This window comes from Aythya ferina (assembly GCF_964211825.1).
Source record: "Aythya ferina genome assembly, chromosome: 23".
Lineage (NCBI taxonomy): Eukaryota > Metazoa > Chordata > Aves > Anseriformes > Anatidae > Aythya > Aythya ferina.
Genome location: NC_140321.1, coordinates 3091611 through 3103699, shown reverse-complemented (window position 1 = coordinate 3103699; position 12089 = coordinate 3091611). Strand labels below are relative to the sequence as shown.

Genomic DNA, 12089 nt, shown 5'->3' with positions numbered 1-12089 from the left:
CACCACACAGTTCTACCCAAGTTCATATGACTAAGAGCATATTAAACTTCTTAAACTCCGACAGGCTTGGTGCCATGACTACAGCCCTGTGGAGCCTGTTCCAGTGTGCAACCACCCTCTCAGTGAAGAACCGCTTCCTGATATCCAAACTGAACCTCCCCGCAACTTGACACCTTTCCCTTGTGTACTATCGCTGGTTACCAGAGAGAATAGCCTGCCACGCTACTCCCCATCGTGAGGAAGCTGGAGACCATGATGAGGTCTCTTTTCCAGGCTGAACAGGCCAAATGACCGCTCCTCAAATGTCTTCCCCTCAAGGAACTTCACCATCTTTGTAGTCCTTCTCTGGACACTCTCCAATAGTTTCATATTGTTTTTGTTCTGTGGTTCACAAGACTGCACACAGTACTAGAGGTGAGGTCACACCAGTACAGAGTAGAGCAGGACAATCACTTCCCTCGACCAGATAGCAATGCTGTGCTTGAAGTATTGTGCTGGATTTGGGCTTGGGACAAAGCCTGTACAACAAGATCTTAAAACATGACCACTACATAAAATGCAGGAAACCGAATATAACTGCTCTGACACTCCTTCAGGGCAGTGCCATTTAATCCCAAGCCCTGCAAGGGGACTTCCAAGCACCAGAAGCGTCTCCCGGTGAGCTTGGCTGCAACTGTACCCCCGGCTCGCCCCCACAAACCGCATGGCACCGCCTGTCCCTCCCAGCTCTGCAGGCCGTTGGCTGCCTTTGCAACAAGTGAACACTGCTGGCTCGTGTGTGGCTGGGTGCCTCCTGCACCCAAAAGGCTTTCCTGTGTGTCTGCTTCCTTGGCAGCCAGCCCACATCCTGCATTATCCTGGGGGTGCTTCCTGACCAAGAGGAAAAGCCTTTTCTTTGCTCCTTTGCACAATCATGAGGCTCTGACCCTTTCTCCAGCCTGCCCGCATTCTCCAAAGCCCCCTTGTGACCTACGCTGTCACCACCTGTGTGCCCTGGTTGGGGACCATGCACAAACTTCCAAGGGTGCCTTCCTTCTGACTGCTTGTGGCCTTAGTGAAAGGATTCAGCAGGACTGGATGTCTCTGGCATTGCCAGCTGTTACTCAGGCACAAGGTGCCCTCCATGCCAAAGCTGCTGGACAGGGCCCCTGGGAAGGGCTCCCAGGAACTGTAAACATGATGCAGATGGAAAGAGAAGGAAGCTTTGCACCTCTGTGTCAAATTTCAATTCTTATCGATGTGCAGGCCTCTCTCTGCCAGGCGTTAGCAACTTGAAAGAAGCAGCGAGAGCACGACTGTGTGGAGGTCTCTCTGGTGCTACGCACACAGCTCATGCAGTCAGGTGTGCCCCTCCACTCTCTCGACATCGCTGGGTGTGACGTCCTGAACCCTCACACCGAGATAGGTCTGCCCACACCTGACCCTTATCATCTGACCCAGAAGAACCGAAGGGCCTCAGTGGGGACGAGTCTGGGCTGGCGGCGGAACCCCCGGGGCTGCGGGCCGAGGTGGTCCTGGCGGGCGGAGCGGCAGCGCCCCCTGGGGGCTGTGCCCCTGCCTTGCCCCCGCCAATCACGCCCGGCCCCGCCCGCCACGCTTCCTGCACGGCCGCAGCCCCGGCTCCTCTCCCCGTGGCTCTCAGGGCGCAGTAATACACCGCCGCGTCTCGAAGCCGGGGCTCGGTGAGCCACAGGGCGCTGGACCGGCGGTCTCCTGCCACCGAGAGCCGCCCTGCCGGGTCCGTCACATCTTGAGACCCACTCTGAGCCCTCACGAGGAATGTGGTTTCTCGGCCCGGGAGCTGACGGTACCAATAAATTATATCATATGACTGGATGTTGGGGTGTGAGCAGGTGATGTTAATGCCGGTGCCCTCGGTGGTCTGTGCCAACGGCTTCTGCTGCACCTGGGCTCTGCCTGCAGCCACTGCCAAGAAGAAAAGCAGGAGAAAACTCAAAAAATGGCTTTGCTTCCACCAAAAATGTCATGAAAGGGGAAAGAGCAGAAGAAAACGGTTGATAGCCGATGCGAGCTTTTTCTCAAAAGAAAACAAAAAAAAAGGCGTTTATCTGGGAATGGTTATTTAGGGAACAGGTCGGAGCAGAGCTGTTTGGAAGGAGGGTCCGAGCCAGGAGGAGAAGGGAAGCAAGCAGCAATGAGTGGGGGTGTGCCGAAAGGCGGAGAGGAAGGCAGGGAGCAAGGCAAGGTGGGAGGCAACGGCCGGCTGAGCTCGCTGGAGGCAGGCGGGATGGCTGCAGAAGGAGGCCAGAGGGGAGCGAGGTCCGTAAGAAGCCGGCGGGCCAGAAGCGAGGGCAGCCCCGTCCCGTCCCGTCCCGTCCTGTCCCCGGCACCGGCAGCCCCGCGCACCCAGGAGCACCGCGGCCAGCGCCGCCAGCCCTGCGGCCCAGCCCTGCCGCATCCCGCCGCTCCGCCGCCCGCGCCGCGCTGCCCCCGCCAGCCCCGGTTCTGCTCCGCCCGCGGCGCCTCCTCCCCGCCGCCGCCGCCCGGCGCCGCCAGCTCCGCCCCGGGGCCGCTCGGGGGCTGGCCCGGGCTGCGAGTGCTGGGCGCCTGTGGGCGGGCAGGGCTTCGGCTGCTGCCCGCGGGGTTCTGCCCGTCCTGCAGCCCAGCCCGGGACGCGGAGGCGTGGAGGCGTGTGTGGAAAGGCTGAGGTAGCTCCTTCAGCACAGGAGAGGAGAAGGGAGAGGAGAGGGAGCGGAGACAGCAGCTGCCCATCTGCAGCGTCCCCAGCAAGGGAGGCATGCGGAGGGCAGCGGGCCGGGCTGAACTGGGCCTGGTAGTGTGGTGCTGCTTAGCGCTAGTCCTTTGGCTGGCACTACTGGGAGCTTCACTGGTATCAGAGCTGAGCACGTTTCTGGGAGACACGCAGACAGGGTCATGCAGACCCCATTAGGGGAAGATGCAGCCAGGCCTGTAACCCCAGTAGCTGCTTTGGGAGACCCAAAACGCTCCTACCGCATTTGCCTGGTTGCTGAGACCAGCTTCCAGTGCTCCAGGAGCTACAGGGGGACACCCTGGTTCCAGTAGCTGACAGCACTGGCCAGGGGTGACCTCGGCCCCAGTCTGATTCCAGCACCTGGTGCCAAATCCACTCCTGCTGCTCCACCAACAGCTGGCACTTTCTCCTTGCATCACTTGTGCACATGGGACAGAGCGAGATCACACAGAGGTAAGGAAAGATTCCAGAAGAGGACAAGAGAGACGACGGTGCTCAGGTGCAGGGCCTGACCAGACAAGTGCATGGAGTGTCCCCCTTTCACCTCCCTGCTCTGTCTGCCCTCGTGTGCTCCTCCCAGCTTCACATGCCCTGCTGTCCCCTCATGGGTTTGTAGAGGTTTGTCCCTCACCCATCCCAGCCTGTGCCCTGGCCCACAGCTTTAGGAGGTGCAAGGCCCAGGCTGATCTCCCTGGCAGTGGCACCTGTGGCTTCTTGACAGGTGTTGTGGTTCCGCTCGAGTGGGCAGCTGAGCTCCACCACAGCTGCTCTATCACTCCCCCTCCTCAAAGAGGAATGGGGAGAAAATACGATGAAAAGGGCTCCAAGATTGAGATAAGGACAAGAAGATCACACAGTAATTATTGTAACGGGCAAAACAGACTGCATAGAGAGATAGTAAGATTTATTGCTTATTACTAACAAGCTAGAGAAGTGAGAAACAAAGGAAAGAAACCAAAAGCACCTTCCCCCCCATCCTCCCTCTTCCACCTCCTCCCCCTGAGCGGTGCAGGGGAACGGGGGAATGGGGGTTATGGTCAGTCTACAGCGCTTCTTCTCTGTCGCTCCTTCTCGGTCACTCTCATCCCCTGTACTGTGGGGTCCCTCCCACAGGATGCAGTCCTTGATGAACTGATCTGGCGTGGGCTTCCCACAGGCAGCAGCTCTTCCAGAACTGCTCCAGATATGGGACCGTACCACGGGGTCCATCCTTCAGGAGAAAACTGCTCCAACCTGGGTCCCCCACAGGCAGCAGCTCCTGCCAGGTCACCTGCTCCTGCGTGGTCTCCTCTCCACGGGCTGCAGCTCTGGCCTGGAATCTGCTCTGGCAGGGGTCTTCCACAGGCGGCAGCCTCCGTCGGTGCAGGGCCACCTGCTCCACCGTGGTCTCCTCCATGAGCTGCAGCGTGGAACCCTGCTGCACGGTGGTACTCCATGGGCTGTAAGGGGACATCCTGCTTCACCATGGTCCTCACCACAGGCTGCAGGGGACTTCTGCTCCGGCACCTGGAGTACCTCTCCCCCTCCTTCTTCACTGACCTTGGTGCCTGCAAGGCTGTTCCTCATTCCTCTCACTCTCCCATCTGCTGTGTGGCATAGTGTTTTGTTTGTTTGTTTGTTTGTTTGTTTGTTTTTCCCCTGTCTTAAATATGCTCTCACAGAGGCGCAAAACAACATCGCTTATTGGCTCGGCTCTGGTCAGCAGTGGGGCCCTTACCAAACATGGGGCAGCTTCTAGATCCTTCTCACAGACACCACCCCTATGGCCACCTGCTACCAAAACCTTGCCACGTAAACCCACTACAATAGGCCAACAACTGGTGTGAATGGTGAGGTTTGTCTCTTGTCACTGCCTCTGTGTTTGTTTTCCCTGGTCCCTGTCTCTGTATACTTGTTACTTGCCTCCTCTTTTCTTAGCATCCCCATTGGCAAGATCCCCAATGTGATAACTTCTGAGGCATAAAGAGAGCCGCAGACCCATGAACCGCCCATAAGTCGTGCCCAGGTTTGGTCTCCTCACTGCCTCCATCATCACCTGTCAGTCAGGCTTGTGTCCATGCATGTTCTTCTTTCCAGCTTCCTGCTGTTCTTTCTCTCTGCCCCCCTCCCTAATGGTTAAGGTCTGATTCTAGGGAAGGAAAGAAGGAGGGGGAAGCTAAAAGGTAAGAAAGAAAGGTCCTCTCTGCAGAGAAGGCATCTAAAAGCATAAGAGGAATCCCAACCAAGACATGGCACATGTCAGTGAAGGGGAGGTTGCCAAAGATAAACTGCATGGAAGAAGGCAAGTGCTGGTTGGGCACCACCATCAACATCACAGGTGTATTTTCAGTCGGGATGAAGAGGTCGATGAGTGAGTCAAGGATGAAGAGCAGCAGCTCTCAGCTATCAGACAAACCCGGCAGCAAGGAAAGAAAGCACTCTGTAGATCTTCCTCCATCCCTAGGCGAAGAAAGTGGTAGCAGGAAGAAGGAGAAGTTGGAGCTGCTGCTCAGGATTCATTGTCCTCCACCACTCGGTATCTTCTGGACAGGCAACACAGCAGGGCCTCAGCAAGCCAGGATGTTCCTGCAGAGACAATAGAGAGTAAGATCCCAACCCTGGGCTTCACATGAGCAGACTATGCTCTCTTCACTGTGTGTGCACAGGTATGTGTGTGTGTGTGCCTGATGGTACTTCAGTATTGTCGTGTTAAGGGGTGTAACTGATTTACCGTTATTGGCCTGGTCGGATTCAGGGTACTGAACTATCACAATCACAGATTCACCAATAACGTATTACCACCCTTACTCTAGTCATGTTTAATGAGAGCTATCACAACTAGGAACAATGCAATCAAGTGCAATTTATTACAGCAACAGGTACACACGTTCTTTGCATTGTCGGTGATAGTGATTGTCTGCAAAAGCAAGCTAGCATGCATGAAATACACAGGTGACACAGGTGTGTAGCCTGGAAATTAATGCGTTAAAAGGCTCAAAGACTCTAGAGAAATTTATAACCAAGTGTTCAAATATCACCTAAAGCTGTCCCAATGTAGGGGGAAGAGAGGCTCAGCCCTTCAACTGGTCCTAGGATTCAGGATGTCCTCGTGATGTTGTATTCCCTCGGGATGGTATCTCCCCTGACGGTGGTGTCTGCCCTAACAAGTATGCATCCAGGAGTGCCTCTGTGTAGACCCATGAGTTCATGCATTTTTTACAAGAGCAGCAGTGTGCATGAGTGCTGTTCCCTCCACCTGCTTTTGATGTTATGAATGATATCAGTATTAGAACAAGCGGCACACTGGGAATAAACAGAAACAGTGATCTGTCTTATCACATCAGGTTGCTCAGGATTTCTCAGCCTGTCTCCCTGGCGATAGCGGTCATGAGAAAGGGATTAGGAAAGGTGTGACTCAGAGACCGTGTAGGACCTGGCTGAGTTGGATTTTCATCTAAGAGAGAGGCAGCAGCCTTATTGGTCCTAACCACTCTTTTTGGATCATGTCTGAATGAAGACATTTTGCTCCTCACATTTCCCTGTGCTCTTCTTCCTGCCTGCCCTCTCTCCCAGGTTCACCTGCAGCCTTAAGACATGTCACTGTATGACCAGTGCATGCTGTGCTGGCCCACTGACACAATCCCGCTGGTCAGCAGCTGCAATGAGCCCTGTATCAGGCAGTGCCAGTACTCCATTATCATCATTCAGCTCTCCCACAGGGAGAACACCTTGAGGGCAGGGGCTCTTTCCCCACCTTCTCCTTCCTTTCAAGCCACTGACCCCAGTCCCAGGGTGTCACGCACAGCACAGAGGTACAAGGCGCTGTCAGAGAGCTCAACTTCCTTCAGCCGCAGAATGCTGGATTTCCCCACAGTGTTCAGCTCTGTGGTGAAACAGCCGCTCTGCTTGGTGCCTGCTCTGGTGTGATATGTGACCAGCTGAGGGGCTTGTCCCTTCTTCTGCTGCTACCAATACAAACCATAAAAGCTGGGGATTTGATACGTGCAAGTGGTCTGGAACATTTCTTTCTGTTCCACGGTGACTTGTCCTTCTTGCTGGGTGACGGAGGTCTGCCCCATGGCATCTGAAAGAAACCAAATGTCACCAACTGATCACAGAAACGTGGAGGAGAAGCAAACTTTTTTATGGGAAGGCTCCCTGTGCCTTGGACTGCAGCAAGATCCCATCAGTCAAAGAGCTCCCACAGGTAGGGCCGTTTCCATGCCCCCAGGGTAGAGCTGTCTTTAGTACCTTCTCTCAGGAGAAGAAACTGCCCAGAATGTCAGAAGAGAGAGGCAGAGTGGCATGGATGGTTGGCAACAGGAAAGGAAGGGAAGAAGATCTGAGATGATCAGGAGAGGAGGTCTTTCTGCTGTTTCATTTTTCTTCCCAGCAGTAAGAGCATCTTCAGATATGAAGCGCAAAATGGGCGTGATCTGATACTAGCCATCATTTTCCCAGTAATTCAAGAGCAACTCCTTGCAGAGAGCTGTTGATGGGGGTGATGGTCTCCTGAAGAGAAGGAGAATCATGCTGCCATCCACAGGCAATGCTTACCCAGTGGTTGCCTCAGGAAGGCAGCCAGGATGAGATAAACAAGGCGCATTGTGAGACCACTCCTCCGGCATGTGTGAGAGAGCCTCAGAAGAGCACACGTCCCCACCAAGAGCCGCTGGGGAGCAGAGCTGCAGGAAATGACTCGGCAAGGGGAACAAAGAATGCTAGGGGGAGGAGAAAATGCTTGTGCTTGGAGTGCTTGAAATACCCGGCTGCGGTCCTCCTCCACTAGTGACAGTACTGGTTCTGCAGCCAACATCTGCACAGCTGGGGAACATGGTGGCTCTTTTCTCCCCATGGTCGGAAGGGTCTGTTCCTGCACTGATCCTCCATTGGCATCCTCCCCGCTACAGTGAGAAATTTCTGCTGTTCTACACACTCCTGATGGCCCATTTAGAGTCTTCAGGGCTCATGCTCCACCGGGGTTTTACATCACCTCCTGGGGTCCTCCTCTCTCTGGGGATGGTTCTTTTTCTTCTGGGAACAACTTGCACCCTGTTTCTAACCACTCTCTTCTTTCTTTCCTATACCAACTGGGAACATTGCCTTGTAAGCAAGTCCCCAGAAATTGGTGAGGAACCCTGTGGTGCAGCATCCCAGCAGTCTGGCTGTGTCCTGATGGGGTGGGATGAGGAATGGTGTAGTCACTGTATCATTCAAGGTTCCAGAGCTATCATTAGAGTGAGTGGCCAGTACTGACATTTCTTGCCGGGACGTTATCTCGGTCCCAAAGGTAGAATCAGAATCATTGAATATCCTGACTTGGAAGGGACTCATAAGGATAATCGAGTCCAACTATTGGCACCACACAGTTTTATCCAAGTTCATATGACTAAGAGCATATTAAACTTCTTAAACTCCAACAGGCTTGGTGCCATGACTACAGCCCTGTGGAGCCTGTTCCAGTGTGCAACCACCCTCTCAGTGAAGAACCGCTTCCTGATATCCAAACTGAACCTGTCCGCAACTTGACACCATTTCCTGGGGTCCTATCACTGGTTAGCAGAGAGAATACATTAGCTCCGGCCACTCTACTCCCCATCGTGACGAAGCTGGAGACCATGATGAGGTCTCTTTTCCAGGCTGAACAGGCCAAGTGACCTCAGCCACTCCTCAATGCCTTCCCCTCAAGGACCTTCACCATCTTTGTAGTCCTTCTCTGGACACTCTCCAATAGTTTCACGTCTTATTTTACTGTGGTGCCCAAGACTGCACACAGTACTCAAGGTGAGGTCACACCTGCACAGAGTAGAGCAGGACAATCACTTCTCTCGACTAGATAGCAATGCTGTGCTTGAAGTATTGTGCTGAACTGGGGCTTGGGACAAAGCCTGTACAACAAGATCTTAAAATGTGACCATTACAGAAAATACAGGAAACCCAACATAACCACTCTGATGGTCTCTCAGGACAGTGTCGTTTAAACCCAAGCTCTGCAAGGGGACTTCCAAGGACCAGAAGCGTCTCCCAGCGAGCATGGTTGCAGCTGTGCCCCAGGCTCACCCCTACACACCGTGTGGCACCCCCTGTCCCTCCCAGCTCTGCAGGCCGTTGGCAGCCTTTGCTGCAAGGACACTACCAGCTTGTGTCCAGCTGGGTGCCTCCTGCACCCAAAAGGCTTTCCTGTGTGTCTGCTTCCTTGGTAGCCAGCCCCCACACTGCATTATTCTGGGGGTGCTTCCTGACTAAGAGGAAAAGCCTTTTCTTTGCTCCTTTGCACAATCATGAGGCTCTGACCCTTTCTCCAGCCTGCCCGCATTCTCCAAAGCCCACTTGTGACCTACGCTGTCACCACCTGTGTGCCCTTTTTGGGGACCAGGCATGGACCATGCCAAGGGTGCCTTCCTTCTGACTGCTCATGGCATTAATGAAAGGATTCAGCAGGACTGGATGTCTCTGGCATTGCCAGCTGCTACTCAGGCACAAGGTGCCCTCCATGCCAAAGCTGCTGGACAGGGCCCCTGGGAAGGGCTCCCAGGAACCACAAACATGGTGCAGATGGGGAGGGAAGGAAGCTTTGTGTCTCTATGTCAGAAATCAACACCTGCTCATATGCAGGCCTCTCCCTGCAAGGTGTTAGCAACTTGAAAGAAGCAGCGAGAGCACGACTGTATGGAGGTCTCTCTGGTGCTACGCACACAGCTCATGCAGTCAGGTGTGCCCCTCCACTCTCTCGACGTCGGTGGGTGTGACATCCTGAACCCTCACACCCAGATAGGTCAGACCCACACCTGACCCTCATCATCTGACCGAGAAGAACCGAAGGGCCTCCTCAGTCCGGACGAGTCTAGGCTGGGGCTTTGGCTCGGATGGCGGGGGAACTCCCGAGGTTGCAGGACGAGGTGGTCCTGGCGGGCGGAGCGGCAGCGCCCCCTGGGGGCTGTGCCCCTGCCTTGCCCCCGCCAATCACGCCCGGCCCCGCCCGCCACGCTTCCTGCACGGCCGCAGCCCCGGCTCCTCTCCCCGTGGCTCTCAGGGCGCAGTAATACACCGCCGCGTCCCGAAGACGAGGCTGGGTAAGGAATAGGGTGCTGGACCGGCGGTCTCCTGCCACCGACAACCGCCCTGCCGGGTCCGTCACGTCTTTGGACCCACTACTAGCCCACACGAGGAATGTGGGTTCTCGGCCCGCGATCTGACGGTACCAGTAGATGTCGTCGTACGACTGGATGTTGGGGTGTGAGCAGGTGATGTTGATGCCGGTGCCCTCCCTGGTTTGTGCCAACGGCTCCTGCTGCACCTGGGCTCTGCCTGCAGCCACTGCCAAGAAGAAAAAAGGAAAAAAATAAGAAAATGGCTTTGCTTCCACCAAAAATGTCATGAAAGGGGAAAGGGCAGAAGAAAACGGTTGATAGCCGATGCAAGCTTTTTCTCAGAAGAAAGCACACAAAGGACATTTCTCTGGGAAGGTTTATTTAGGGACCAGGTCGGAGCAGGGCTGTTTAGAAGGAGGGTCCGAGCCAGGAGGAGAAGGGAAGCAGGCAGGAATGAGTGGGGGTGTGCCGAAAGGAGAGGACGGAGGCAGGGAGCAAGGCAAGGTGGGAGGCAACGGCCGGCTGAGCTCGCTGGAGGCAGGCGGGATGGCTGCAGAGGGAGGCCAGAGGGGAGCGAGGTCCGTAAGAAGCCGGCGGGCCAGAAGCGAGGGCAGCCCCGTCCCGTCCCGTCCCCGGCGCCGGCAGCCCCGCGCACCCAGGAGCACCGCGGCCAGCGCCGCCAGCCCTGCGGCCCGGCCCTGCCGCATCCCGCCGCTCCGCTGCCCCCGCCAGCCCCGGCTCTGCTCCGCCCGCGGCGCCTCCTCCCCGCCGCCGCCGCCCGGCGCCGCCAGCTCCGCCCCGGGGCCGCTCGGGGGCCGCTCGGGGGCTGGCCCGGGCTGCGAGTGCTGGGCGCCTGTGGGCGGGCAGGGCTTCGGCTGCTGCCCGCGGGGCTCTGCCCGTCCTGCAGCCCAGCCCGGGATAGGAGAGGCAGAGGGAGAGGGAGTGGGAGTGGGAGCGAAAGCGAAAGGGAGAGGGAGCGGAGACAGCAGCTGCCCGTCTGCTACGGCATCTCCTTTGGAAGTGGGAAGGGGAGAGGAGGGCAGTGAACATGGTAGGAGATGAGTAGGGAGAGAGGAGAGAAGCGGGAGAGGAGAAAGCAGCTGCCTGCCTGAAGCGTCCCCAGTGGAGGGCAACGGGTCAGGCCGGGCTGGACCTGGGAGCTTGGTGCTGTGGTGAGCTGGTATCACAGCTGTGGCCGGCACTGCTGCAGGTGTGGAAAGCCAGCAGCAGGAATGGGTCCGGGGACACAGTGCCCCGACAGCACCCCAAACTGTACGGGGCCCTGCTGTCTGGCACTGCCCATTGAGCTGTCATCGTCGGTCGAGCGTCTCTGCACAGATTGAGGGGCACAGTTGCCGCTTTCCCCTTTTACAGGCTCCATGCAATAGAAGCTGAGCACGTACCTGGGAGACACACAGACAGGCACATGCATGCCCCATTGAGGGAAGTTACATCCAGGCCGTTACCTCCAGTAGCTGCTTTTGGAGACCCCAAATGCTCCTGCCGTATTTTCCTGGAGGCTGAGGCTCCCTTTTGAGATGGTAATGATGCTAAAACTCATCCAAATTAGTATTTAGCTACATATATGGTAAAATATCCTAATTATCCGGGATGTGGATGAAAACCTAGAAATATGCCAATTGGATGTAGATGAGAACCTTATGAGAAGCAGATGTAAAAAAGAAGGTATCGCTCAAGGCCAATGGATGAGGGAAGGATGAACAACTTGTTGGCAGGAAACAAGGCAAAGATAAACAAAAACTTCTAAATACTGTGCAGCAGCACGTCAAAGTCCACAAAGGTAAAAAGTTTAACCTCCTCTTCCTCATTGCCTTCATCCTGCAAGACCCCTTTTCCGTGCATCACTTTCCCTGCACCAGGAGCTACTAGGGGACCCCCTGGCTCCAGCATCTGACAGCACAGGCCAGGGATGTCCTCGCACTGAGTCTGACTCCTGCAGCTGGCACCAAATGCACTCCTCCCTCTCCACCAGGACTTGCTACTTTCTCCTTGCAGCACACGTGCACATGGGACAGAGCGAGATTACGCAGATGTAAGGAAATATTCCATAAGAGGACAGGACAGACGGTGGTGCTCATGTGCAGGGCCCAGCCACACAAGTACATGCTGTAGCCCCTTTTACACCTTGCTCTGTCTGCCCTCATGTGCTCCTCCCGGCTCCCATTTCCCTGCACGTCCCCTCATGGGGTTGTACAGGTCTGTCCTGCACCCATCCCAGCCTGTGTCCTGGCCTACAGCTGTAGGAGGTGCAAGGCCCAGGCTGA

At 55.8% G+C, this 12089-nt stretch overlaps 1 long non-coding RNA gene across 1 annotated transcript; it reads left to right on the top strand.

Annotated features, from left to right (window-relative positions):
* The first annotated feature begins 2644 nt into the window (after window positions 1-2644).
* LOC311423061 lies at window positions 2645-9186 on the top strand. The gene is made up of 2 exons (XR_014685563.1): window positions 2645-3187; window positions 8137-9186. It is a non-coding gene; the product is annotated as an uncharacterized lncRNA (long non-coding RNA).
* Window positions 9187-12089: the final 2903 nt, after the last annotated feature.